Source organism: Lissotriton vulgaris, chromosome 1_2, assembly GCF_964263255.1.
Source record: "Lissotriton vulgaris chromosome 1_2, aLisVul1.2, whole genome shotgun sequence".
In the NCBI taxonomy this organism is placed as follows: Eukaryota; Metazoa; Chordata; class Amphibia; order Caudata; family Salamandridae; genus Lissotriton; species Lissotriton vulgaris.
The window spans coordinates 356030425-356057969 of NC_141686.1; the positions used below are offsets into that span (position 1 = coordinate 356030425).

General features: G+C 46.4%; 1 protein-coding gene across 1 annotated transcript in view; it reads right to left on the reverse strand.

The window, feature by feature from the left end:
* The window catches only part of LOC147736817 (uncharacterized), a 56645-nt gene extending 31259 nt beyond the window's left edge, over window positions 1-25386 (reverse strand). Inside the window, exon 1 of the mRNA XM_086953518.1 lies at window positions 25240-25386. The gene's annotated coding sequence lies outside the window, so the exon portion shown is untranslated. The remainder of the gene's footprint in view (window positions 1-25239) is intronic.
* Window positions 25387-27545: the final 2159 nt, after the last annotated feature.

Sequence of the window (27545 nt, forward strand, 5' to 3'; positions counted from 1 at the left end):
GGGGTATGGCTGGAAAACTAAGGAAGCCCTTTTAAAACACAGGCTAGGGATCCTACCCGCCATTCCTCACCTACCACCGTGGCTGAGACAGAACCATGGGACTAAATGCCGGCTTTGCGGAATCGGGATTGAAGACTTAGAACATCTACTACGCACATGCTCGAGGCTGAAAGAGGAAAGGGCAGCCCTGTTGAAAACAGCCTTTAACGAACTAGGAGTCTGCTCACACAGACAAGCCGTCCTCGCCTGCTTCGACCCTGGTCTCCCACCACTAAATGGGAAGCTGGTGAAATTTCTGAAACTAGCAGAACGGAAACAAACAACCCAGGCACTTCTGTGGAGGGTAGCGATAAAACACCCAACACTGTATTCAGCACTGTCACTACATGGCAGTATATCAGCTCGAAATTTGACATCGGGCTGCTGTATGCACCACTAATGCCGTTGGTTTATCACCCTCAAATGCCGCTTTTGCAAGAATCAGGCTTTCAGAAACCTCTGAAGAAGATACATGTCGTTACATGGGGAGACCTGTATCATAATGGCACATTCCGCTCTAGGGAGCAGCTCTATGAAGGGATCCAACCAACACCACTAGATGTTTTTTACTATGTCAGGCTCCGGCACGGACTGCAGGCGGTTACACCTGACTTTCCACACGAACCACCTGTCCTGACCCCGTTACAACATATTCTTTTGAATTACAACCCCAGCAGACTAGTGTCCACGCTATACAAATCTGTCCGTGCCAATGTAGAATATACTGACTTACCTGCCAGAGAGAAGTGGGATCAGGAGTTGGTCACGACTATCACGGATAGGCAATGGGATTTCTGTTTGCAGCAAACGGAACGCATATCATCTAGTAGTAGATATAGGATCATTCACTATAAATTTATACACAGGCTTTATCACACACACTGATAATTGTGATAGGTGTGGGGCTCCGGGGGCAGATTTATTACACTGTGAGGAGGAGGACCCGCCCCTTAGGAGTAACGTACAGGACACTCCTTCCGTGTGGACCCCTTACCAGTATGAGGATGAAAACCATCCCGGAACAGTTTCACTAACCCGCCATTCTGCCCTCCTCCCGCAGCCTTCCCGGCGTGACCCGGAAGAACAACAAACTTGGATGGGAGGAGTTCCCGTCCCGATGGACCAATCGGATCTCTCCAAACTTCCGTCCGTCCCAATAGAAATACGGGACGGAAACTCCTTGGCGCTGTCGACGACGAAGGAACCGGAAGTAGACGCCGACCAGACCTGGAACGAGTGTGCAGAGAACGCCGACATCGGAGAAGACGCCGATCCCGGTACCGAGGACGAAACCTGGACAGACGACTGGTGGATCCCGGAGGACGTACGAGCCGCCACGACTCAGGAGAGTTGTGGCTCCTAGTGGTACGTGACGGGACAAGGGCTTAGGGAAGGGGTGGGGGTGTAGCAAACGGGACGGGCGGGTACTGGGTAGAACACAACTCCCCTGTGTCCTTCCTTACACTCCTCAACCTGACTCCCTCGGACTCCCTCGATAACGGCTATAAATCACCCACATAGTAGGATTGCGAATCCCACATGTAACCCTATTTTTCCGTAAAACTCTTTAGTTCTTGATAAAACCCTCACGACCCAGTCCCACTCTTTCACTTCCTTGGTTGCGGTGACGGACATTTCATAGAAAGTACAGCACCTCTAAAGTCACTCTCTCTTCTTTGTTTGAGGTAATTTCGGAACCGGGTGACGCCCTGAAACCCGTAATAGGTTTCCGACGAAAGACCAAGCCTCCAGAAGCCTAGAAGAAATCCTGACCCTTCGATTACCGGATTTACTAAGGACCTTGTTATCATTGACCACAATCTCACTCCTTCTTTTGCCTTACTTATTTTCAAATAAATCCTCAATATTAACCCTATCCGGCCTCCTCGCTTCTGCTTCCGACCATCCCTCCGACATTTGGTGTCAGAAGTGGGATCGGAAGCCATGGAGGCCGTCATTAAGAAGATGTCTGAAGGGCAAGAACGTTTGGAAAAAGTTATGACCCAATTTCTGGAAACCGCAGAAACGGATAGAGAGGCAATGCGCAAAGCGCTTACGGGACAACAGCAGTCCCAAGAAACCGCAATAGGGAAGTTGGCAGACACTTTGAGTCAGCCCAGAGGATTCACCGCCCCTCCTTCAGTGGTCGTCCAAAAGTACGTACCCGGGGAGGACCCTGACTTTTTCCTTTCTAACTTTGAAAGGATGGCCCGTGCTGCACAATGGCCCGAGGATCGATGGGGCCAGTACCTCGTCCCCTCCTGAGTGGGGATCTCCAAGCAGCATATCAAGCGGCCAACCCCTTAGGCACCACAGCTTACTCTGACATTAAACGCTGTGTCCTAGAGCAAATGGGCATAGACGAAGAGACCTATAGAATTCGTCTGAGACAGATGAAGGAAAGTCCTCAAGAGAACCCTAGGGCCCTCTGCTACCGAATAAAAGACGCTGCAGACCGATGGTTAAAACCATTAGTAAGTACAAAAGAAGCTATTGTAGAGAAGATCTATTTGGAACAATGTATTTCTTCCTTGCATTCCCCTATCCAAAAATGGGTCAGACAACACACCGACTTAACTTTAGACAGAGCTGTAGAGATTGCCTCGGCCTATTTTAGGGCCCAAGAACTTCAAAAAGGAAAAGATGAACCCCCCTGGAAGCCCTCTAACCACCCGTCGGTCAGACCACCCCGTCCTTTTTCCGCTTCCAAGAAGCCCGAGACAGTGACTTTGATACCCCAACATCTTCCGGTCTTCCGCAGACCTGTAGCCCCTTCAGGACCCCAGTGTTACCATTGCGGGGGTTTCGGACATATTGCCAGAGTATGTCCGCAGAAAGAAGAGCCCATGGAGGTTGGTTTTACCAAGGTACTCTACAACGGACCTAAGGGTGGGTCCTTCCATCATACAATCGCTGTAAATGGAGCACCCCGAGAGGCTTTAGTAGATACAGGAAGCAAACAGACTTTGATAAGACCTCATTTAGTTCCTGGTTCACCTCCCATCCCTACAGGAGTGGTGAATATTCAGTGTATCCATGGCGATAACAAGTTGTATCCTTTAACAGATCTTGACATCCAACATTATCCTCACCAGACTCCTGTTAAAATGAGAGTCGGCCTCCTTCCCCAGTTACCTGAACCCATGATACTAGGTTCGGACTATCCAAGGTTCACCCAGCTTTTAACTGGAGAGGGAGAGAAAGATATCGATTGGAGGGAAGAAGCCCCGTTTTTTTCTGAGCCCGACACTGAGGGGGATCAGGGGAAAAGTCGGAAGAGTAGACGTCAGCGAAGAGAGGAAAAACGAAAAGGGAAACCAGCTCTCCTGACCAATCCGGAACCCTCCCTATGGGATCATGATCAAAACTTTCGAGCAGCACAAAGAGAAGATACTACCCTTCAAGAGGCATGGAAACAAGCAAACGAGCAGGAGGACCCACTTCACGTAGGTCCACAATTCTTCTTAAAAAAAGGACTGCTGTATCGAAAGGCTGGTCCAACACAACCTTCCCAACTCTTAGTACCAGTACCCTTTCGGGAGAAAGTTTTGTATTTGGCCCACAGTCACCTGCTGGGAGGACATTTTGGAGGGGAGAAAACTGAGAAAGCCATATTGAACAGATTCTATTGGCCAGGGATCTATCACCAAGTGAGGAAATATTGCAAAGAATGTGTAGTGTGTCAAAAAACCAGTCAGAGTCTTCCGTTGCGGGTTCCCTTGAAACCGCTTCCTGTGATAGATGTGCCATTCTCACGGGTTGGGATGGATATTATAGGGCCCCTTCTTCCTTCCCGCACTGGGTGTAGATATGTCTTAGTCCTAGTCGATTATGCGACGAGATTCCCTGAGGCAGTAGCATTGAGACAACCGAACACCACGCAGGTAGCTAAAGCCATGATCAACATCTTCACTCGGGTAGGATTTCCAAAAGAAATCCTGACCCGTCAGGGTACACCATTTACATCCCGTCTGATGAAAGAAGTGTGTCAGCAGCTGCATATTAAGCAAATCCGCACTGCTGCGTACCACCCCCAGACTGATGGGTTGGTGGAACGCTACAACTCCACCCTAAAGACCACCTTAAAAAAGTTACTCAATTTGGAAGCCAGGAAATGGGAAGACATGCTGCCCCTAGCCCTTTTCGCTATCAGGTGTCATGAACAAAAAAGACCCCGTACTCTCATGGATATGGCTAGAGAGGAGTGGGAAGAGGAAACTGATAGCAGCAAACCTTTGTTAGAGTACGTGGCTGGTCTTAAGTCCCAACTAAATCAAGTCCGAGAAATTGTGCGAACAAATCTAGAACAGGCCCAAGTAGCGCAGAAAAAACAGTACGACAAGTCCACTAAAGAACGGAGTCTAGAAGTTGGGGACCAGGTTCTCTTATTGCAACCCTCTTCTGAACATAAATTGCTGAGCCAGTGGCAAGGTCCCTTTTTAGTCGTAGAGAAAGTCACTCCCGTTACCTATAAATTGGAAATGGATTCCCAGACTCAGACCACCCAAATATTCCATATAAATCTGTTAAAAAAATGGGAAGGACCTACTCCAGCACTAACAGCACAACAACCTACAAACCCTATCGAACAAAGCATAAGTTCAGATCTTGCTGAGAACTTACAAAGAGACTTAAGGGAAACCTTGACTCCGTTACAAGATGTATTTTCTTTGTCACCGGGTAGAACAACATTGATAGAGCATGAGATTCACACCCCCCCTAGACAAACGGTTCGGTTAAAACCATACCGTATACCCGAAGCCCGGAGTGCGGCAATCGAAGAGGAAATTCAGCAAATGTTGCGTATGGACATTATAGAACCCTCGACCAGCGAGTGGTGTTCCCCGATAGTTTTAGTTCCTAAACCGGATGGTTCCATCCGCTTCTGTATCGACTTTAGAGAGGTGAACAAAATATCGTAATTTGATGCCTAGCCCCTCCCTAGAGTCGATGAGATGGTGGAAAAACTTGGCAAAGCCCAGTATGTCAGTACCCTAGATCTCTGCAAGGGATACTGGCAGGTTCCTTTAAGATCTCAGGACAGGGAGAAGACTGCTTTTTGCACGCCTACAGGATTATATCATTTTAAGGTCCTCCCTTTCGGCCTTCATGGCGCACCAGCGACCTTTCAGAGGTTAATGAATATAATCCTACAACCTCATCGCCAATATGCTGCCGCATACTTGGACGATATCATTATTTACAGTAACTCGTTGTTAGGAACACCTGTATCATCTGACCCAAGTGGTTCAGGCCCTAAAAAAAGCTGGTCTTACTATCAACCCTGCTAAAAGCCATCTGGCGTCCGAAAATGTAAAATATCTGGGGTTCCTCCTGGGAGGCAGTACCATAGGACCCCAAACAGAGAAAGTAGCCACTATAGAACAGTTCCCTTTCCCAACTAATAAAAAGGATTTAAGAGCCTTCCTAGGCCTATTGGGATATTACAGGAGATTCATTCCTCACTTTTCTGAATTAGCGAGTCCCTTAACAGACCTATTGCGGAAGACAGGACAAGCTGAGAAAACCTTAAAGAATCCTACCTCTATCGAATTGACAGCTTTTCAGCAGCTAAAAAGTGCTATTACGTCCCAACCAGTCCTCACTAATCCTGATTACAACAGGCCCTTCATACTACAGACAGATGCCTCAGACCACGGCATTGGCGCTGTCTTATCACAGGAAGGGGAGGACGGGAAAGAACACCCTGTACTCTTCATTAGTAGGAAATTATTTCCTAGGGAAACCAAATATGCTGTCATCGAGAAAGAGGCTCTAGCCATTAAAAGGGCTGTAGAAGCCCTCAAATATTACTTGGATGGACGAACCTTTCTCCTGTATACGGACCAGGCTCCCCTTGAGTGGTTGTCCAGGAATAAAGGGCACAACCAAAGGATCCTCCGATGGTTCCTTGCTTTACAACCCTTTCGGTATACTGTCCACCATAGGAAAGGAAGAGACCATACAAATGCCGACTTCATGTCCCGATATCCCTGTGACCCTCTTTTTTCTGACAGAAGTACTAGGGAAGGGGGATGTGAGGAGGAGGACCCGCCCCTTAGGAGTAACGTACAGGACACTCCTTCCGTGTGGACCCCTTACCAGTATGAGGACGAAAACCATCCCGGAACAGTTTCACTAACCCGCCATTCTGCCCTCCTCCCGCAGCCTTCCCGGCGTGTCCCGGAAGAACAACAAACTTGGATGGGAGGAGTTCCCGTCCCGATGGACCAATCGGATCTCTCCAAACTTCCGTCCGTCCCAATAGAAATACGGGACGGAAACTCCTTGGCGCTGTCGACGACGAAGGAACCGGAAGTAGACGCCGACCAGACCTGGAACGAGTGTGCAGAGAACGCCGACATCGGAGAAGACGCCGATCCCGGTACCGAGGACGAAACCTGGACAGACGACTGGTGGATCCCGGAGGACGTACGAGCCGCCACGACTCAGGAGAGTTGTGGCTCCTAGTGGTACGTGACGGGACGAGGGCTTAGGGAAGGGGTGGGGGGTGTAGCAAACGGGACGGGCGGGTACTGGGTAGAACACAACTCCCCTGCGTCCTTCCTTACACTCCTCAACCTGACTCCCTCGGACTCCCTCGATAACGGCTATAAATCACCCACATAGTAGGATTGCGAATCCCACATGTAACCCTATTTTTCCGTAAAACTCTTTAATTCTTGATAAAACCCTCACGACCCAGTCCCACTCTTTCACTTCCTTGGTTGCGGTGACGGACATTTCATAGAAAGTACAGCACCTCTAAAGTCACTCTCTCTTCTTTGTTTGAGGTAATTTCGGAACCGGGTGACGCCCTGAAACCCGTAATAGGTTTCCGACGAAAGACCAAGCCTTCAGAAGCCTAGAAGAAATCCTGACGCTTCGATTACCGGATTTACTAATGACCTTGTTATCATTGACCACAATCTCACTCCTTCTTTTGCCTTACTTATTTTCAAATAAATCCTCAATATTAACCCTATCCGGCCTCCTCGCTTCTGCTTCCGACCATCCCTCCGACATTTGGTGTCAGAAGTGGGATCGGAAGCCATGGAGGCCGTCATTAAGAAGATGTCTGAAGGGCAAGAACGTTTGGAAAAAGTTATGACCCAATTTCTGGAAACCGCAGAAACGGATAGAGAGGCAATGCGCAAAGCGCTTACGGGACAACAGCAGTCCCAAGAAACCGCAATAGGGAAGTTGGCAGACACTTTGAGTCAGCCCAGAGGATTCACCGCCCCTCCTTCAGTGGTCGTCCAAAAGTACGTACCCGGGGAGGACCCTGACTTTTTCCTTTCTAACTTTGAAAGGATGGCCCGTGCTGCACAATGGCCCGAGGATCGATGGGGCCAGTACCTCGTCCCCTCCTGAGTGGGGATCTCCAAGCAGCATATCAAGCGGCCAACCCCTTAGGCACCACAGCTTACTCTGACATTAAACGCTGTGTCCTAGAGCAAATGGGCATAGACGAAGAGACCTATAGAATTCGTCTGAGACAGATGAAGGAAAGTCCTCAAGAGAACCCTAGGGCCCTTTGCTACCGAATAAAAGACGCTGCAGACCGATGGTTAAAACCATTAGTAAGTACAAAAGAAGCTATTGTAGAGAAGATCTATTTGGAACAATTTATTTCTTCCTTGCATTCCCCTATCCAAAAATGGGTCAGACAACACACCGACTTAACTTTAGACAGAGCTGTAGAGATTGCCTCGGCCTATTTTAGGGCCCAAGAACTTCAAAAAGGAAAAGATGAACCCCCCTGGAAGCCCTCTAACCACCCGTCGGTCAGACCACCCTGTCCTTTTTCCGCTTCCAAGAAGCCAGAGACAGTGACTTTGATACCCCAACATCTTCCGGTCTTCCGCAGACCTGTAGCCCCTTCAGGACCCCAGTGTTACCATTGCGGGGGTTTCGGACATATTGCCAGAGTATGTCCGCAGAAAGAAGAGCCCATGGAGGTTGGTTTTACCAAGGTACTCTACAACGGACCTAAGGGTGGGTCCTTCCATCATACAATCGCTGTCAATGGAGCACCCCGAGAGGCTTTAGTAGATACAGGAAGCAAACAGACTTTGATAAGACCTCATTTAGTTCCTGGTTCACCTCCCATCCCTACAGGAGTGGTGAATATTCAGTGTATCCATGGCGATAACAAGTTGTATCCTTTAACAGATCTTGACATCCAACATTATCCTCACCAGACTCCTGTTAAAATGAGAGTCGGCCTCCTTCCCCAGTTACCTGAACCCATGATACTAGGTACGGACTATCCAAGGTTCACCCAGCTTTTAACTGGAGAGGGAGAGAAAGATATCGATTGGAGGGAAGATGCCCCGTTTTTTTCTGAGCCCGACACTGAGGGGGATCAGGGGAAAAGTCGGAAGAGTAGACGTCAGCGAAGAGAGGAAAAACGAAAAGGGAAACCAGCTCTCCTGACCAATCCGGAACCCTCCCTATGGGATCATGATCAAAACTTTCGAGCAGCACAAAGAGAAGATACTACCCTTCAAGAGGCATGGAAACAAGCAAACGAGCAGGAGGACCCACTTCACGTAGGTCCACAATTCTTCTTAAAAAAAGGACTGCTGTATCGAAAGGCTGGTCCAACACAACCTTCCCAACTCTTAGTACCAGTACCCTTTCGGGAGAAAGTTTTGTATTTGGCCCACAGTCACCTGCTGGGAGGACATTTTGGAGGGGAGAAAACTGAGAAAGCCATATTGAACAGATTCTATTGGCCAGGGATCTATCACCAAGTGAGGAAATATTGCAAAGAATGTGTAGTGTGTCAAAAAACCAGTCAGAGTCTTCCGTTGCGGGTTCCCTTGAAACCGCTTCCTGTGATAGATGTGCCATTCTCACGGGTTGGGATGGATATTATAGGGCCCCTTCTTCCTTCCCGCACTGGGTGTAGACATGTCTTAGTCCTAGTCGATTATGCGACGAGATTCCCTGAGGCAGTAGCATTGAGACAACCGAACACCACGCAGGTAGCTAAAGCCATGATCAACATCTTCACTCGGGTAGGATTTCCAAAAGAAATCCTGACCCGTCAGGGTACACCATTTACATCCCGTCTGATGAAAGAAGTGTGTCAGCAGCTGCATATTAAGCAAATCCGCACTGCTGCGTACCACCCCCAGACTGATGGGTTGGTGGAACGCTACAACTCCACCCTAAAGACCACCTTAAAAAAGTTACTCAATTTGGAAGCCAGGAAATGGGAAGACATGCTGCCCCTAGCCCTTTTCGCTATCAGGTGTCATGAACAAAAAAGACCCCGTACTCTCATGGATATGGCTAGAGAGGAGTGGGAAGAGGAAACTGATAGCAGCAAACCTTTGTTAGAGTACGTGGCTGGTCTTAAGTCCCAACTAAATCAAGTCCGAGAAATTGTGCGAACAAATCTAGAACAGGCCCAAGTAGCGCAGAAAAAACAGTACGACAAGTCCACTAAAGAACGGAGTCTAGAAGTTGGGGACCAGGTTCTCTTATTGCGACCCTCTTCTGAACATAAATTGCTGAGCCAGTGTAGCAGGGTTTCCGTTCTCCCACAGAACTGTGCATAGAGATCTAGAACCTCAGTGAGTTAGGATGATCCAAAACTCATCTCAGTGTCAGAAATCTCGTTACCTAGCTAGCTACAGTGTCTCATGGATCATTATGAAATGATACATGTATTAGACAAACCAGAACATGATCTTTAGAATACCTCAGGAGTCGTGGAACACATGAACACTCTTTCGTTATATAATCATTTCAAACCAAAACTGGGAGTCAAAGAACACACATGCAAGTTTGAAATATTTATTATTCAATGCAAAGTTCTCAAACGCAGTATCTTGTATAATACCAAAATGCAGATTATAAAAATCAGAGTTAGCAGCATAGTCACTAATCCATAGTAAGCAAAAGGTGCTAGCATGTTATAATGCAAAACCTATAGAATCGATATCACCTATATTTCGCGCACCCTATCTAGTATATTATTTTATATCTAAGAAGGTCTCATTCGGGCTTTAGCAGGGCGGCCCCATACCTCTCAATGTCAGTAGGAGCAGTTCACATCAACAGCTACCAGCTCTCTCCATGCGCAGTACCAAGTGTCTACGTTCATTCCGTGTAACTCTATCTTAAACCCGCGTAGAGCCCAAAAACGTTGGCATCAATATTATTTGTGTTATGTCTAATGTCTAATGTGGTGCGAGGATCAGACTTCCCAGCAACCTTGTGTTAGGTTAATCTTAGAGTGTGCAGCTCTCAGTGTGCAGACAGTTGTACCAAGTGTACGAGGCAAAGCTGATAGCATAGGAATAACATATTATTCTCAAATAAAACACCTCACCGCTTCTAGGGTGAAAGCTACAACAACAAGTACGTGTCGTGTGCAAAACTGAAGCCGAAGGCAAACCGGCTGTATAAACATGTAATACACTCATGCTAACTTAACGCAATATATGTAATGAAGTATCCATATGACACCCCCCCATTGGTCCGAGCACCGCTAATCATAAGGGAAAAGGCAATACTAAATCAGATACAAAAATTGAAAGCAAAATTCAATAATCTTGAGCTAAAATAAGCTAAAAATATGTATGAATGAATATGTATGAATGAATATGTATGAATGCCTACAGTGGCCTCAAATCTAAAAAAAATAGAACAAAAGTCTTGAACCAAAAGTCTACCGCCAGGTCCAAAAATTATGAAATGTATGACCAGGTCGCATCCTTTCAAATGTTTGTAAGAGAAAAAACCAAGGCACTTATCCGATATCCAAAGTCATGTTCACCTAGACGTTATCTCCAGCGACATCACGTGAGTGAACTTTCCATCAGCTGAACATAGTCCATCCCTCCACTCCAGCGAGGGGAAAGTTATATATCACAACAAAGCATTCCCTCCATGCGTCTCACGATTGGAAAGTATATGCAAAGAAAGTTGCAACAGCCTCCAGTATGAAATCACTGCCATCATCCGAAAATAGTTCAGCCATCCAATTTAGCAATGGGAAAGAACATACGTGCTCCTCCAGCATCGGATCCTCCTGCAATGTCAGAGGACAACTCGGTGGGTTCACCAGCTCGCTGTGTGTCAGAAAGGCATTCGCCGCTGCAGAGATCTCCCATTGGCCCAGGACTCCATTTATTGCTGCTAAGGCCATAACTCTCTCGCCAGAACAGATCAGCTCGTGAGCCACAACGGGACGCATTAGCTGATCAAAATCGACATCAGGAGCAGTCCTCAAGCATAGGCATAAATCAATGGCCCAATCGAACTCGCAGCTCAGGCAGTGAAAGACAGGTTGGACACACGTGAAGTCGGTGAACCGAAATGACAATCTATAGGCCGTGCTTAATGCTGCAAGCGGCAATGTTCCATAGTAATTGAGCATTCGATTACGACACAGGGTCAGGAGGCGTTGAACGTCGTCTTGCGCAGGATGGGCATCCATGTTTTATGAAGAAAAACACCAACAGAAAGCCTGCGGCCACAGCCAGCAAAACAGGTAGTCCACCAAACAAACTCGAAAAAATAGTGTGGAAAAACGTGGGAATGATACCAAAAACTTTTTCAAACGTAGTCACGAGGCCACTGCTTACTAGTTTAAAAAAATGTGCAAGGCCAGTCGTCGAAGAAGCATTAAAAATCTGGTGTACCAGCTCGCAGAAATGAAATGGCAAATCAGTGTTTAAGAGCGCCTGCACCTCTGTGCGGGTGTTGGCTATGTGAAGGACATAAGTTTCCCGGGCCGAACTCAGGGTCACTTGTTTTTGAGACAAAAGGGCCCTTATTCTGCTTAAACCATTGAATTTCGCTTCCAAGGTTGGGATCCGTGGCCAGATGGAGACATCTGAAGAGCCATGCGTGGGTGGGTATAGCACGTTCTTGCAGCACACTACACGCTCTGATACAGTAACTATATAAGCCACACCAATTAATAAACCACAACATAATTCGTTGTTTAAAAGCAAATAACTCCCATTAGCTAATAATGTAAATGTGGGCACTACTGCTGGAACTGGCGTGCCTTTTAAAACACATGCCAAATTTGGGCGGTCCTGATTACAAGAACCGTGTAACTGAATGTGTCTGCATATTAATGAATGGTCAGGTGACTGTGTGCATTCCTCACCATTAAGATTAACCTCTTTTCCATCTTTCAGACATCTGTATGTGTATGGTAATGACCATGCCTCATGTAGGAATGCATTGCCTAGCGGTTCATATCGTCCTATAGCAATATAACGCATACAGTTAGTAAATTTATATAAAGGGAATGGTAATGTAATTAATCCATGAATAAGCCACGTGGCAGTAGTGGTCTCAGCAACAGAGAAAGGCAAGGACTCTAGCTTTTCAATATGTAGCATAGAAAATGAAGCATCACGCATTGAAAGCATGCGCTGTTTCTCAGTAAGATTAAAAGGAGCAAAAAGGGATGAAACGTTCAATGAGGTCCAGGGAACTCGACCAGCCTTAAGAGTCTGTAGCGTCCATGCAAACTGCATCACAGAACGCAATTGATTTTGACCATGGTATAACGTGGACACTTCATCATGTACAATATCAACAACAGAAGAAACAATATTATCCAATGTGTAAATTCTGGAAGAAAGCATGTTAATACTGTTATCGACCACTGCAAGCACTTTTTCCAAATTTGCTTGATCAATAGCTCTCAGGCGCTTTGCTGCCTCAACTTGTGAAAATTTCCAAATCTCATTGTATATAGCATAAAGAAAGCGTTTAGATCTACCCCTAGCTGGGCCTTTTATAAAATCATTTAGGTCTATATTTTCATTCAACTGGGACAGATGCAGTTTAACTGCAGCCAAAGTGGAATGTTGTAACCAGTTCTGACACAATTTTCCTACTGAATAAGTAGTAACAGTGTGATCTGTTTCAAACCTGGGATCTGGCCTGACGTGTGTAAACCCTTCAGACAAACCCAAAAAACGACGTTGGCAAGCATCAGAGCTCCTCTGCCACAAGAGCCACCCCTCTGGGTCGAAATGGGAAACATTAAAGGAGGAGTTCTGCAAAAGTGCTTGTATCTCACTGATGGATAATGTAGTGAAATTACTCCAACCTGAATATTCTTCTAAATCAGGGATCGTAGGGGTATTTAATTTTTTAGATGTAGCCAATCCAAAACATGTTGTTTGGGAAATAGTTGAATTTAAAAACAACATGTGATTCGGGATGAGACATGCACGATGCAAAGCCTCAGTGCCTTGTACCTGCCAATCCTTGGTACCCCAAACCGATTTAAGGTCAATAGTATCCTTCCATAACTCATAGCCATCGACAGATAACCTTTCTAGAAAGGACTTTGAATACAGCAATTTTGTATCAGTAAGTCTGACTTTGGGCATGAATTTCTGGTTCACTTTAAAATAAAACGACTCAGGATTTGATTGATTAAAGTCTGTAAAATAAGAGTATTTTCCCAGAAACGTACTCGAGCTCCCCTGTAAAGGAGCAGGGCAATGTTCCCACTGAGTGTAATTCACAGGAACCCTCCTGGAACTTGTCTTGTGTAGGAAATGATTCCCATAATGTTGATAGCAAAACAAATCACCATAATTGACAGAATCTAAGTACAAATCCTCAGCATCAAAGGCCGCATAATATTTCAAATCAGAGAACAATGCTTCTACAGCCTGAAGATCCCAGTCATCAGAACGAACATTTTGCTTAATCACATCTCCCATGTTTACTCTAAGCACATTAGGAACATTAATAACTTCTGTGGGGCCATGTATCTGAAACCTAACCGCATCCCACACAATCCCATCAAGGACTGGCCAAGCAGTAATCTGTACTGAATGTAAGTCTCTCTTTAGTCTGTGTACTGAATGTGAGGAGGACAGCGGGGCCAATGTTCCATTAAGGTACCGAATTCCTGTTCTTTCTATCACATAATGGCCTTCGATCAAGCGGAAAAAATAAAACACAAAACCAATTGACATAAAAAGATAAAATGAAAATAGTATCAGCCAAACGTACGTCCAAGGTGGAATTAGAAAATGTTTTTTAAACAACGTGGCATATTTTGCAATAGTCGATGGTTTCTTTGAAAGTTCCGAATCAGAGTCAAAAGAGAATCTGGACTGGTTAGCCAAACGGGCATGTAGGTCGGACATAGATAAATCAGCAGGATCTGCATAGGTCAGCTCATCAATGTTAGCAAGAGGAATAGTATTTAATAAAGGATTGGATAAAGCAGGCATCTCGAGGGACACCTCCTGATCTGTGCCAGATGTAATAGCCAGCACAGAGTTCCTCACCATGGAAGGACAGGATGCAGCCGGTGTCATGCTATGAAGAATCGGCCACCCTGTGTGTCTTGACATTGTCAATAGAAATAAATCTGTTTTCTTTACGACCTGGAAGTGGTGGTAAAATGACTGTTCTTGTGCCCTTCACTCCAAGGACTCGAACCGGCGGTCGATATGAGGGACCAAACTCTTTCTTGTTATTGATCTTCTCTCGAACCAGTTCTCCAACTTGGGGTAGCCAGCCAACTACCGGGATCTGCAACGCATCATCCGATGTGGAGGGCAAGTGTTCCTTTGCAAGACTGTCTCTGGTCTTTTGTAGATCCTGTAAAACATTGCAATGTTCATCTACGTCAAAGGCCGCGGCCTGGGCCTGGCAGTCTGCACCATCAAGGTCAGGGACGTACATCTTGATACCAAAGAGCATTTCGTATGGGGTCCGCCCACCCAGAGACCTTCTAGGGAGATTATTAAGCGCACGCTGCACGCCATAGAGGTGGGTCAGCCAGTTTCTACCAGTGCCTATAACACGGGCTGTCAAAGATTGCTTTAAGTCGCGGTTCATTCTTTCTACTACAGAATTGCCCTCAGGCCTGTAGGGGCTTGAAAACTTCACCTGTACTCCCAACGAAACCATAGCATCCTTATACGCCTTAGAGGCGAAAGCCGGACCCTGGTCCGAATGGAAAGTACCACAAGCAAAGATTCCCACAAAGACACGCAAATCCTTAATGACAGTTCGCGAATCAGCGCTTCGATGCGGCCATACCCATACAAAGCGTGTGCATGAGTCAACTGCTACTAAGATGTATTTACAAGCAGTATCCGAAGAAAAAGGACCGCAGTGATCCAAATAAACGCAACCAAGCGGTTTATTAGAGATGCACAACTGTGTCTGAGGCGGACGCGCAGCAGTAGAAGGCTTAATCTGCTGACAAATGTCACACATAAGGACATAATCGCGCGTCTGTTTGTACAGTCCCCGCCACCAGAACCTCTGTTGTAGCTGAGATACAGTGGCTGAGACGCCCGCATGCGCAGACGCCACACCTTCATGAGCCGCTGTAATCAGAGAAGCTCTGCGATCCGAGTTGGGAACTAAACGCTCTCCAACTTCAGGAATTTTCACATAAGGAACCTTATCGGGACTTAAGTGGTATGTGTACTTCGAAGGGAACCCCGCAGGATATTTACCTCCCCTCGCTGTGGCAGCAACAGCCGCCAAGATGTCATCATCTATTTTGCTTTTGGACCTCGTGACCGCTGCAACTAAGTATTTTGATACCGCTGACTTCGCTGCTTCATCAGCAAGCGAGTTGCCAACAGCGTGGACTCCCACGCGCTGGTGGCCGAGAGTATGAATCACAAACACGAGCGGCAGTTTCTCTTTAAGTTCCGCCACTCGGACCCAGATCATTTTATGTTTTATTGTGCTACCTTTGGAATCACGAAAATCATTCTGAATCCAAAAGAACAAGTTCTCATTGTAAGACTGGACACAGTAGTAAGAATCACTTACGATTAAAGTCGTCACACAAGGATCAGCGTACTCCAATGCAAGCATTAGAGCACGCAGCTCAGCTAATTGTGCGGTGCAGTCCCCAAGCGTCTGCGTGTGCACGACGCTGGACTCGAACTCATCGTTCACCATGGCACCGACCACAATGGCGCAAGCGGAAACGTAGGCATGTTTAGAGCCTTGCGCAACCTGCGCCGAACCATCCGTGTAAATGATACAGTGGAAATCCTCCAACGGCCGCATTGCTAAAGGCGCAGGATGAACAAATTCATACTGTAAATACTCCTGCGACCGTAAAGCGGCGTCAAAAATAAACGTGACATCCTGAGATGTCAAGGATGTAGCCCACTGAATCCACCGAGGGTGCAAAGCTTTAGAATTTGGTACACTGGCTTTCGTGACCGCCTCCAAGGCCGGACACGGGGTAACAACCAACATGCGCTTTCCCTGCGACAGGGCACGTTCCTTAAGAATTGCCATCTGCACAGCCGTTAAAACTTTCTCCACAGTGGAAAATCGCAATTCAGCCGAAGTGTACAAGTGTGACTTGTAAGCAATAGGTACAGTATCCCCCTCATTAAAAGTCAGGTACGTGAAACCCACCGTCCCAGGGATAATTCTTATCACCAGGTTGGTCTGGTTATCACGGGTCTGTAAGTAGTCAGAAGTGAGCAAATCAGCCTGCAAGGACTGCAGAATGGCTGAATGCTCAGGCAGCCAGCATGATTTGGAAAAAGATGGTTGTACCAAGGCATATAAAGGCTTGATACGCTGGGCATATTCCGGAATGTATGTCCTCCCGAAATTTAAAAAACCCAGTAAATACTGTAATTTTTTCAGCGTTGTCGGAGAGCGCAACTGCGCGCACTTCTCCAGGAAGTGAGGAGCCAATCCCTTTCCTTCATGGTTAAGTTCATAACCTAGAAACAACACTGTGTACTCCGCAATGTGTGATTTTGCAAAGTTAAACTTGTAACCCATGTCTGCAAAGTTACAAATGATGCTGTTTACACGACACAGATGCACCCAAAGTTCGTCGTCTGTGAGATAAATGTCATCCACATACGAACATGCAACTGGATCGAAACTCTCCAAAAGAGAGACTATGCGGGCGGAAAACACCCCAGGACTATTTTTATATCCCATTGGGAGTCGTTTAAACATTTTTTGTACGCCGCCGCATGTAAAACTGGTCCATTGGGAACTTAGACCATCTAATCTATGTGCATAAAAACCATTGGAAATGTCAAGCGTGGTTTTGAACCGTTTACGCTCAAGACTATTCACTAGGGCAGAGCCGTGAGTATTCTGTACTGCACAGTTACGGCAATGCGAGTTCAAATGCCGGTAATCCAAAACCAGACGATATGATCCGTCCGGCTTGTTAACAGTAAAAAGGGGATTATTCATCGGTGACACACACGTTTCAATTACACCTTGATATTCCAATTGTTCAAGGATAGCCGCGACCGAAGCCTTAGCTTCACGCCGTATGGGATATTGGGGTTGTGGCTGCGGCTGTGACCGTAACGGAATCTCATGGCTCGGGGACAATTTATCCCAGCCACACTGATTCCGGTACACAGCCGGCGCAAGCGCCAGAGCCCACTCTTCTGCAAAATGCAGAGCTTCCATTCTTGGCACAGTGTGCGCGAAACTGGGGAGGATTACCTCCTCCCCTCGCGGAGTTGCGAGAACAAAAGGTGGGGGCCAGTCAGCCTCCGAAAGCAAAATATCATACGTATCCGAAAGATTTTCCCAAAATACCCCTTTTACAGTTCGCTGCATGTCACCTTCAATTAACAGGACAATTTCAAAAAGTCTTTCAGGGGGAGCAACATGTGTATCAGCTGTTTCAATCACAATAAAAGTCTCAGTCGCTGTCACCTTCAACAGTGGACGGAGGGCCTCTCTCACTATGGTAATCTCCGCCGCGCTGTCCAGCAAGGTCAGAGCCCACGTCAGATTCCGAAGCCGCGTTCTCACTATCTGGGGCATATCGATGCGCCGTTAAGGCAGCGACTTTCTTCTTGGCAAACTGCGGTCTCTTTGACGTAGAGTCGTCCCGCTGATCCCCTTCACTTCGTGTGCGGGGCTGGCCACGTCCTTGCTGGCCACCCCTGCCCCTGCCGCCCCCTCCACCACCGGTTGACGGAGCCGATGAGTCCTGAAAGGAACGAGGAGAGCGTTGGTCAGTTGCCTGATATCTATCAGGCGATTTAATCGTAGCGCGATCGCGCAATTCATAAACTCGCTCTGACTGCGCAGGTTGTGAAGGCGCCGGACTCGAAACCTGTGTCTGTTGTTGTTGTTGCTTACCCTGATTCTGCTTTTTAGGCCAATTTTGTTTTTTGGACTTGGGCTGTCCACCTGTTTCCGAAGACTGTCCCTGGGGCTGCTTCCTTTCTTTTTCAAGAAAAACCTTTGCGCCCTTAGAATTGCGGCCAACCGTTTTATAAGCTGCCACAATAATTTTTGCCAGCTGACGGGGTTTCTCGGCATCGGGAATTAACGCCAGACCATTGGCCACTTGAAAGTTCACAGCATCCCCTTTAACATTGGCAAGGATAATACCGCAAACTGTCTCAAATGAACCGTTCAGGCGCATACCCAACTCAACCGCCGACTCAGGTCCGTGATCATCTTGAACACGTTTGAGGATCGCAGACAGGTTCGACACTGTCGGTGTGCCAAAGCACCTCGAGTAAACCGCTGCAAAAGTCTTACCCCATGTTTCACAGTCAGCAAGTTCAGGGGCTAAATCCTTCGGTAAACTAAGCGTAAGAATCCGGTTTTTTTCACCCGGAGTCGTATTAGGAAACACAGCCTCCAGCTGGTCGAATTTCTCGGCAAGCCAGTAAGGAAAATCATCCTTATTGTCTGGCTTTCTGCCCATTACGGAATTCACCAAGACAGGACTGATTTTCAAACCAGCCTGTTCCGCTCGAAGCTGCGCACCTGCGGGGGCTGCGCCATGTATATTACGACCAATGTAATGAACAAGCGCTCTAATCACGTCAACCGCGACATCATGCAGACGCCGCAAATCACCCACATTACAAGTGGCGCGATTAGGATGAGGAGTAAATCCGCCCAAGGCGGGCCAGGCTGTGCCCGGAATGGACAACGGACCTAACCTCGGAGCCGTTAAAGAGTGGGGTAGGACGCCACCAAACCAAACTCCGTGCTGCCAAGCATCGATAGGTACTTCCAGTGCTCTGTATGGAGCATAAGCCGCCGGAACAGCCGAGGCAGTGTACGAGTGGTAGACGCCCGAATTAGCGTTTACTTCCGGAAACGTCACCCAGGAATAAAACAATTCGTACGGGTACGCATGTTCCGCACTCACCACTAGAACCACAGCCAAACCTTCCGCAGGGACATTATATGCCCTCAAGTGGTCGCGAACCGCGACGCGGCTATGCTGCGCTATTTCCACGGCCATGGTAGCACCGGAAGTGAAAAAAGGACAAAGAACACTTTGTAGCACAACTGGGTAGTAATTCAAAGAAACCGTTTAAAGTAGAATTCAAGCTTGAAAAGACCTATTTCAAAAATAGGTAGGTTTTTCCGACACCACCGTTTACCGGAAACGGGAATGAAGGTGTTAAGGTTTGAATGATATACTACTCGAGTGTCATGAAATACGGCCAACCAATCAGATGGGCGCCATGTAGCAGGGTTTCCGTTCTCCCACAGAACTGTGCATAGAGATCTAGAACCTCAGTGAGTTAGGATGATCCAAAACTCATCTCAGTGTCAGAAATCTCGTTACCTAGCTAGCTACAGTGTCTCATGGATCATTATGAAATGATACATGTATTAGACAAACCAGAACATGATCTTTAGAATACCTCAGGAGTCGTGGAACACATGAACACTCTTTCGTTATATAATCATTTCAAACCAAAACTGGGAGTCAAAGAACACACATGCAAGTTTGAAATATTTATTATTCAATGCAAAGTTCTCAAACGCAGTATCTTGTATAATACCAAAATGCAGATTATAAAAATCAGAGTTAGCAGCATAGTCACTAATCCATAGTAAGCAAAAGGTGCTAGCATGTTATAATGCAAAACCTATAGAATCGATATCACCTATATTTCGCGCACCCTATCTAGTATATTATTTTATATCTAAGAAGGTCTCATTCGGGCTTTAGCAGGGCGGCCCCATACCTCTCAATGTCAGTAGGAGCAGTTCACATCAACAGCTACCAGCTCTCTCCATGCGCAGTACCAAGTGTCTACGTTCATTCCGTGTAACTCTATCTTAAACCCGCGTAGAGCCCAAAAACGTTGGCATCAATATTATTTGTGTTATGTCTAATGTCTAATGTGGTGCGAGGATCAGACTTCCCAGCAACCTTGTGTTAGGTTAATCTTAGAGTGTGCAGCTCTCAGTGTGCAGACAGTTGTACCAAGTGTACGAGGCAAAGCTGATAGCATAGGAATAACATATTATTCTCAAATAAAACACCTCACCGCTTCTAGGGTGAAAGCTACAACAACAAGTACGTGTCGTGTGCAAAACTGAAGCCGAAGGCAAACCGGCTGTATAAACATGTAATACACTCATGCTAACTTAACGCAATATATGTAATGAAGTATCCATATGACACCAGTGGCAAGGTCCCTTTTTAGTCGTAGAGAAAGTCACTCCCGTTACCTATAAATTGGAAATGGATTCCCAGACTCAGACCACCCAAATATTCCATATAAATCTGTTAAAAAAATGGGAAGGACCTACTCCAGCACTAACAGCACAACAACCTACAAACCCTATCGAACAAAGAATAAGTTCAGATCTTGCTGAGAACTTACAAAGAGACTTAAGGGAAACCTTGACTCCGTTACAAGATGTATTTTCTTTGTCACCGGGTAGAACAACATTGATAGAGCATGAGATTCACACCCCCCCTAGACAAACGGTTCGGTTAAAACCATACCGTATACCCGAAGCCCGGAGGGCGGCAATCGAAGAGGAAATTCAGCAAATGTTGCGTATGGACATTATAGAACCCTCGACCAGCGAGTGGTGTTCCCCGATAGTTTTAGTTCCTAAACCGGATGGTTCCATCCGCTTCTGTATCGACTTTAGAGAGGTGAACAAAATATCATAATTTGATGCCTAGCCCCTCCCTAGAGTCGATGAGATGGTGGAAAAACTTGGCAAAGCCCAGTATGTCAGTACCCTAGATCTCTGCAAGGGATACTGGCAGGTTCCTTTAAGATCTCAGGACAGGGAGAAGACTGCTTTTTGCACGCCTACAGGATTATATCATTTTAAGGTCCTCCCTTTCGGCCTTCATGGCGCACCAGCAACCTTTCAGAGGTTAATGAATATAATCCTACAACCTCATCGCCAATATGCTGCCGCATACTTGGACGATATCATTATTTACAGTAACTCGTGGAAGGAACACCTGTATCATCTGACCCAAGTGGTTCAGGCCCTAAAAAAAGCTGGTCTTACTATCAACCCTGCTAAAAGCCATCTGGCGTCCGAAAATGTAAAATATCTGGGGTTCCTCCTGGGAGGCGGTACCATAGGACCCCAAACAGAGAAAGTAGCCACTATAGAACAGTTCCCTTTCCCAACTAATAAAAAGGATTTAAGAGCCTTCCTAGGCCTATTGGGATATTACAGGAGATTCATTCCTCACTTTTCTGAATTAGCGAGTCCCTTACCAGACCTATTGCGGAAGACAGGACAAGCTGAGAAAACCTTAAAGAATCCTACCTCTATCGAATTGACAGCTTTTCAGCAGCTAAAAAGTGCTATTACGTCCCAACCAGTCCTCACTAATCCTGATTACAACAGGCCCTTCATACTACAGACAGATGCCTCAGACCACGGCATTGGCGCTGTCTTATCACAGGAAGGGGAGGACGGGAAAGAACACCCTGTACTCTTCATTAGTAGGAAATTATTTCCTAGGGAAACCAAATATGCTGTCATCGAGAAAGAGGCTCTAGCCATTAAAAGGGCTGTAGAAGCCCTCAAATATTACTTGGATGGACGAACCTTTCTCCTGTATACGGACCACGCTCCCCTTGAGTGGTTGTCCAGGAATAAAGGGCACAACCAAAGGATCCTCCGATGGTTCCTTGCTTTACAACCCTTTCGGTATACTGTCCACCATAGGAAAGGGAGAGACCATACAAATGCCGACTTCATGTCCCGATATCCCTGTGACCCTCTTTTTTCTGACAGAAGTACTAGGGAAGGGGGATGTGAGGAGGAGGACCCGCCCCTTAGGAGTAACGTACAGGACACTCCTTCCGTCTGGACCCCTTACCAGTATGAGGACGAAAACCATCCCGGAACAGTTTCACTAACCCGCCATTCTGCCCTCCTCCCGCAGCCTTCCCGGCGTGACCCGGAAGAACAACAAACTTGGATGGGAGGAGTTCCCGTCCTGATGGACCAATCGGATCTCTCCAAACTTCCGTCCGTCCCAATAGAAATACGGGACGGAAACTCCTTGACGCTGTTGACGACGAAGAACCGGAAGTAGACGCCGACCAGACCTGGAACGAGTGTGCAGAGAACGCCGACATCGGAGAAGACGCCGATCCCGGTACCGAGGACGAAACCTGGACAGACGACTGGTGGATCCCGGAGGACGTACGAGCCGCCACGACTCAGGAGTGTTGTGGCTCCTAGTGGTACGTGACGGGACAAGGGCTTAGGGAAGGGGTGGGGGGTGTAGCAAACGGGACGGGCGGGTACTGGGTAGAACACAACTCCCCTGCGTCCTTCCTTACACTCCTCAACCTGACTCCCTCGGACTCCCTCGATAACGGCTATAAATCACCCACATAGTAGGATTGCGAATCCCACATGTAACCCTATTTTTCCGTAAAACTCTTTAATTCTTGATAAAACCCTCACGGCCCAGTCCCACTCTTTCACTTCCTTGGTTGCGGTGACGGACATTTCATAGAAAGCACAGCACCTCTAAAGTCACTCTCTCTTCTTTGTTTGAGGTAATTTCGGAACCGGGTGACGCCCTGAAACCCTAATAGGTTTCCGACGAAAGACCAAGCCTCCAGAAGCCTAGAAGAAATCCTGACGCTTCGATTACCGGATTTACTAAGGACCTTGTTATCATTGACCACAATCTCACTCCTTGTTTTGCCTTACTTATTTTCAAATAAATCCTCAATATTAACCCTATCCGGCCTCCTCTCTTCTGCTTCCGACCATCCCTCTGACATACACCTTGCATGGGGGTGTGCTCAAGTTCACCACTACTGGGAACAGGTTTTTACGGCCATTTCTAAAATGATACATACATTGGAGGAACCGTCTCCGATATTGGCACTGCTAGGTTATGTAGATCCGCTTCAGGCAGCCCACCGTAAATATGTAGCACTGGCTATGCTATTGGCTAAACGTAGGGTAGCATGCAGATGGGGGAGGGGAAGAGCCCCCAAGTTCAAGGAATGGCTGAAAGACTTGGTATACTGTCAGGACCAAATGCATGCTTACTCTGAGCTGTTACCAGTCACCTCCAGACCTACTGATATCTGGGCTCCACTGCAATGTTATCTGCTGGAGGTATCTGCAGAAGAAACAGACGATTAACTGTGTACACTTTGCATTGCTGTTCTACCTTTGCCAGTTTTTGTGATCATAAATCACGGGAGGGGTGTGGATAGATGTGCTCACAGTTACTGGCATTGATACCCCCCCTTCTATCCTACAGCACAACCCCCCCAGGCCAATGATGTGGGACTCTATTTTTTTTTTCTTAGGATAACATTATATGTCTGTGTATAGAAAGCTGGATATGTGTCATATCGGATTGTTCTTTATTCAAAATATTCTGGCTTATCGCAGCTCTGCTAGGCACTTCTGCAATGTGTTGAGTGTCATGCACCGTGCTATTATAGGGCCCACCACGGATGGTCGGAAAACATCTCACGTGTAAATTGGATACCGCACGGGTTGAAGGTTAACGAACATGTAACAAAACCAAAAAACTATAAAAAGTGAGACGCATTGATTTGATTGTATTGCATACGCGTACTGTCATGATGTTTCATTTTCAAATGTGAGTTTGCATATGTACAGTTACTTTGGGTGCTTTGTAAATACCTAATCTGTGCGGATAGCGGCCAGCCTCAGGGTTGTAGGCATGACGCTGTGTACGCTTGACAGTACTAAATAAACGTCTTACACCCAAAAAAAAAAAAAAAAAACCCAGGCACTTGGCTAAGAGGAAATTTCAGGCCAGGATCATGCTGCCACGAACAATATATCCCACCCGCACTTTTACAGTCTTTTATCTTTGCCTTTCTTTTTTTTTAAACTCTTGCTTTTAAAGGTCTCTTTTCATTTCTCTCGTGAGACTTGTTTTTTTAATGTATTCTTCTTTTTGTAATGGTTTTTATTAACCTAAAAACAATAAAAAATACTTACTTACTAATCACCAGTATGTATATGACAAGCACATCACTTTGGCACTGAATGGCAGTGTAAAAAGTGATCAAAGTCCTTAGGTTATTACATCAGCGGAAAACCAGGAGGGACAAAAGCAAAAAAATTGTTGAGGGAAAGCACCCTAGAAAGGGCCAACAGAATTTATTAGGATTGGTATGTTTGATACAAAGGTAACAAAGATTTGTGCAGTATGCGCATAAACACATTTATAAAGGAGGACGGTTGGAACCTGGGACCTCTTAACTATCTCACTTAAGCTGAGATTGGTAACCCGAAAATACATTGATCCCTCCCTTTGGTTCATTTACAACGTTCAGTGATTGGGATTAAATCCCAGATCCAAAGCTATAAAGTTTGTTTAACCCCTTCCATGCTGGTGACGAACCCCTGCCGTCATGCACTACGGTGCTCGTGTGCTGATGATGGGTGGGGTTCGTCATGGCCCGCCCGTGTTCGTCCGGCGGCCGCACACGGGGAAAATCGCGGCCGCACGGAAGGGGTTAAGTATTGATACCACTAAACAGCACATTACGCCTATAACACTTGAAGACTCACATTCAGGTAACACATAAATTACATTTTTAGATCCTAAAATATAATTCAACTTTTGGCAATTTATAAATAATGTTCATTAGATTTATTTTCCTGGCAATTTTTCTATCACTCTCGTGCAGTAAGATGCAGTGCAGCGTGCACAGATTTCCCATTGTGCATTGAAATGCAGTGCAGTGTGCACATATTTTTCACAGTGCATTAAGATGCAGTGCAGTGCACAGATCCTCTCTTTAAAACAAATGATCACAACAAACACCCACAGGAACGGATGAAAAGACCCCCAGACGTCCCTGGATAAAAGAGCCCGGCTCCTGAAGGAGATTTCCTCCAGGATTATTCAGTCCATTTCTACAAACACAGCACAAGGTGCTGACAATCTCCTACCTGAGCAGAAACCGGTGCAGATATTTCCAGGCTCTCTCCTCCTCCTATGGCTGGGGTGGGGCAGGTGCAGATTTGGGGTCTGGGAGAGATGGTGGGGGGGCTGTGAGGGTCTGAAGATGAAGATAACTGCACAGACAGCCAGAGCGTCCTTCCTCCTCTGCAGAAGGCTGGACACAGAAGGAGAGGCAGGAAATGATGTCAACATCTGCTGCTTGTACTGTCTCTGCCACTGCTGACCTGGAACAGGAAACCCTTCTCCCTTTCATTCAATGTGTACAGTGGATTCATTTCAGCAGGCGAGGCACTCCCTCTGCTGGCCACTTAAGAAACCATCACATCCAGTCTCGAGTGAATATGCACAAACAAGGATTTTGTGGCAGGAAATGCCTGGGTTTTTAGATGTCTCAGAAAGTATTTACAGCTTCACTTCACATGAGCATCTTCAAAACACTGATACAGAGGACTAAAGAGTATTTACAGAAAGTTGTCAACTGGAAATGACAGTTTATATTTCATTAAATATATGAGAATATGTGTTAGTGGTGCAATTAAACTGGACAGCTTATTAATTTTTTATTTCATTTTTTTAACGCTTTATTTATCAGGTTTTTCAGATGCATATCATGGTACATAGCAAAGTAAATACCATGCAGCACAAAAGGTGTAATTCATAAGGATTCATGCTGACTGCTGTGATTTTCGTCTCCAATCAGGAGGCACGCTGGACGTGAGAGGAGCTCTCTGAACTGGTGGATGTCACCAGCTTCAAAGTACTAGTGTTGCCAGGCCACAGCAACAATTCCAAGGGGCCCAGGCAGGTAGGAAATTGAACTAGGGACATGTTGCCACAGCCTTAGATGGGGGATGGGCTGGTGTTCTATGGGCACAAAAGACAGGGAGCTCATATCAATGTTACACCCGCAGAAAAGCAATTAGTCATTCCAGCTTTCACCAGCCTTAGTACACCCACTGAGCCCTAGGCTTTTTGCTGGCAATCAAGCGAGGCAAAAGAGAAACCTCACTGGCTAGGCGGCTCTCTCTGTCCCCGGTCCAGTCTTGTAGGATGTGAGAGGCCAGACACAGATTTCCGCTGCCTCACCCTTCATAATTATAGTCAGCTAACAGTAGTAAGGTCACAGCCTGGCCGGCTGCTGAATTTAAAAAAACACATTCACTGACAACTCACAGAGGCAAAATAAATATCATTCATTATAGCTGAAATTCAGACTTGCATGTGAGCCGGCACACCACACCCATAACCTCAGTTTAGTGCATCAGTATTATCAGCCCTGCCACGTACCATGCATCAGGCGTTAGACTAACGCATTTGAGTGTGGTGGTCCGCGTCACCGCAATGAAATGCGAAGTGACGCATCATAGTGCCTCCTCAGCTGCTATAATCCACCATGACCGAGTGGCAATGCATGTTGTGCGCTGTTCCTGCTAGGTTTCAGGGGCGTGGAGTACCGGGTTTTTATGGACCCGGCGGTGCCAGGGGACACACCTGAAAACTCTGAGTTCTTCCTGTTTCGGACCACAGAAACACGAGTCTTCTAGGTGAAGTCAAAGATTGTATTTATTGGCTGCAACCAGAAACAGGTATCCTAGAACTACAACAGCATGTAGGTTCTCTGGAGACTGCTCATAGATACAAAACCAGTCTTCTTATTTATATGAAATATTATGCTTTAGGCTCAAATTCCCTATTTTACAATTGGTTATTCACATACTTTACTACAAAGAAAGAACAGAATCATGATGACAAGCCCACATTCTGATAATTCCAACCCATGATCAATTACCCGGCGAGGTCCAGTATTTCCATCAGATATCGGCGGACCCCCAATAAAACAGGGAACCTCCTCCTCGTAAAGTAAGTCATAAAGCAAGAAACAGGGACAGGTGTGTGTAAGATTAGGCGTGGTTTGCGAGCGATGAAAGGTTTATGATGTGTTGTGTCCTGATACGAATCTAGCTCGGCCACAGGGAAAAGGACCTGGCCGAACAGGTTTGGCTTCGGGCAGTGGAGTCAGCTTGCCCAGGTCACAGAGGAGTCAGCTACGGTGTACGTGTCCTTTGGACTGGGTTCTGGCTTCTAGTTATTTGGCTATGTGAGGGTAATCACTAAATGGATGCCGTTCACAAAATGGAACCCGAGGGTTCGGAACGGAAATGCTGAATTCAAGGTGATTTCGTCACTCGATCGTGACAAAAATGCTTGTGCATAGTATACTTGTCATTTCCGGTATGCTGATACCAAAATCGGTTCGATACGATGAGGTTTATGACACGGGTCCAGAATTTCA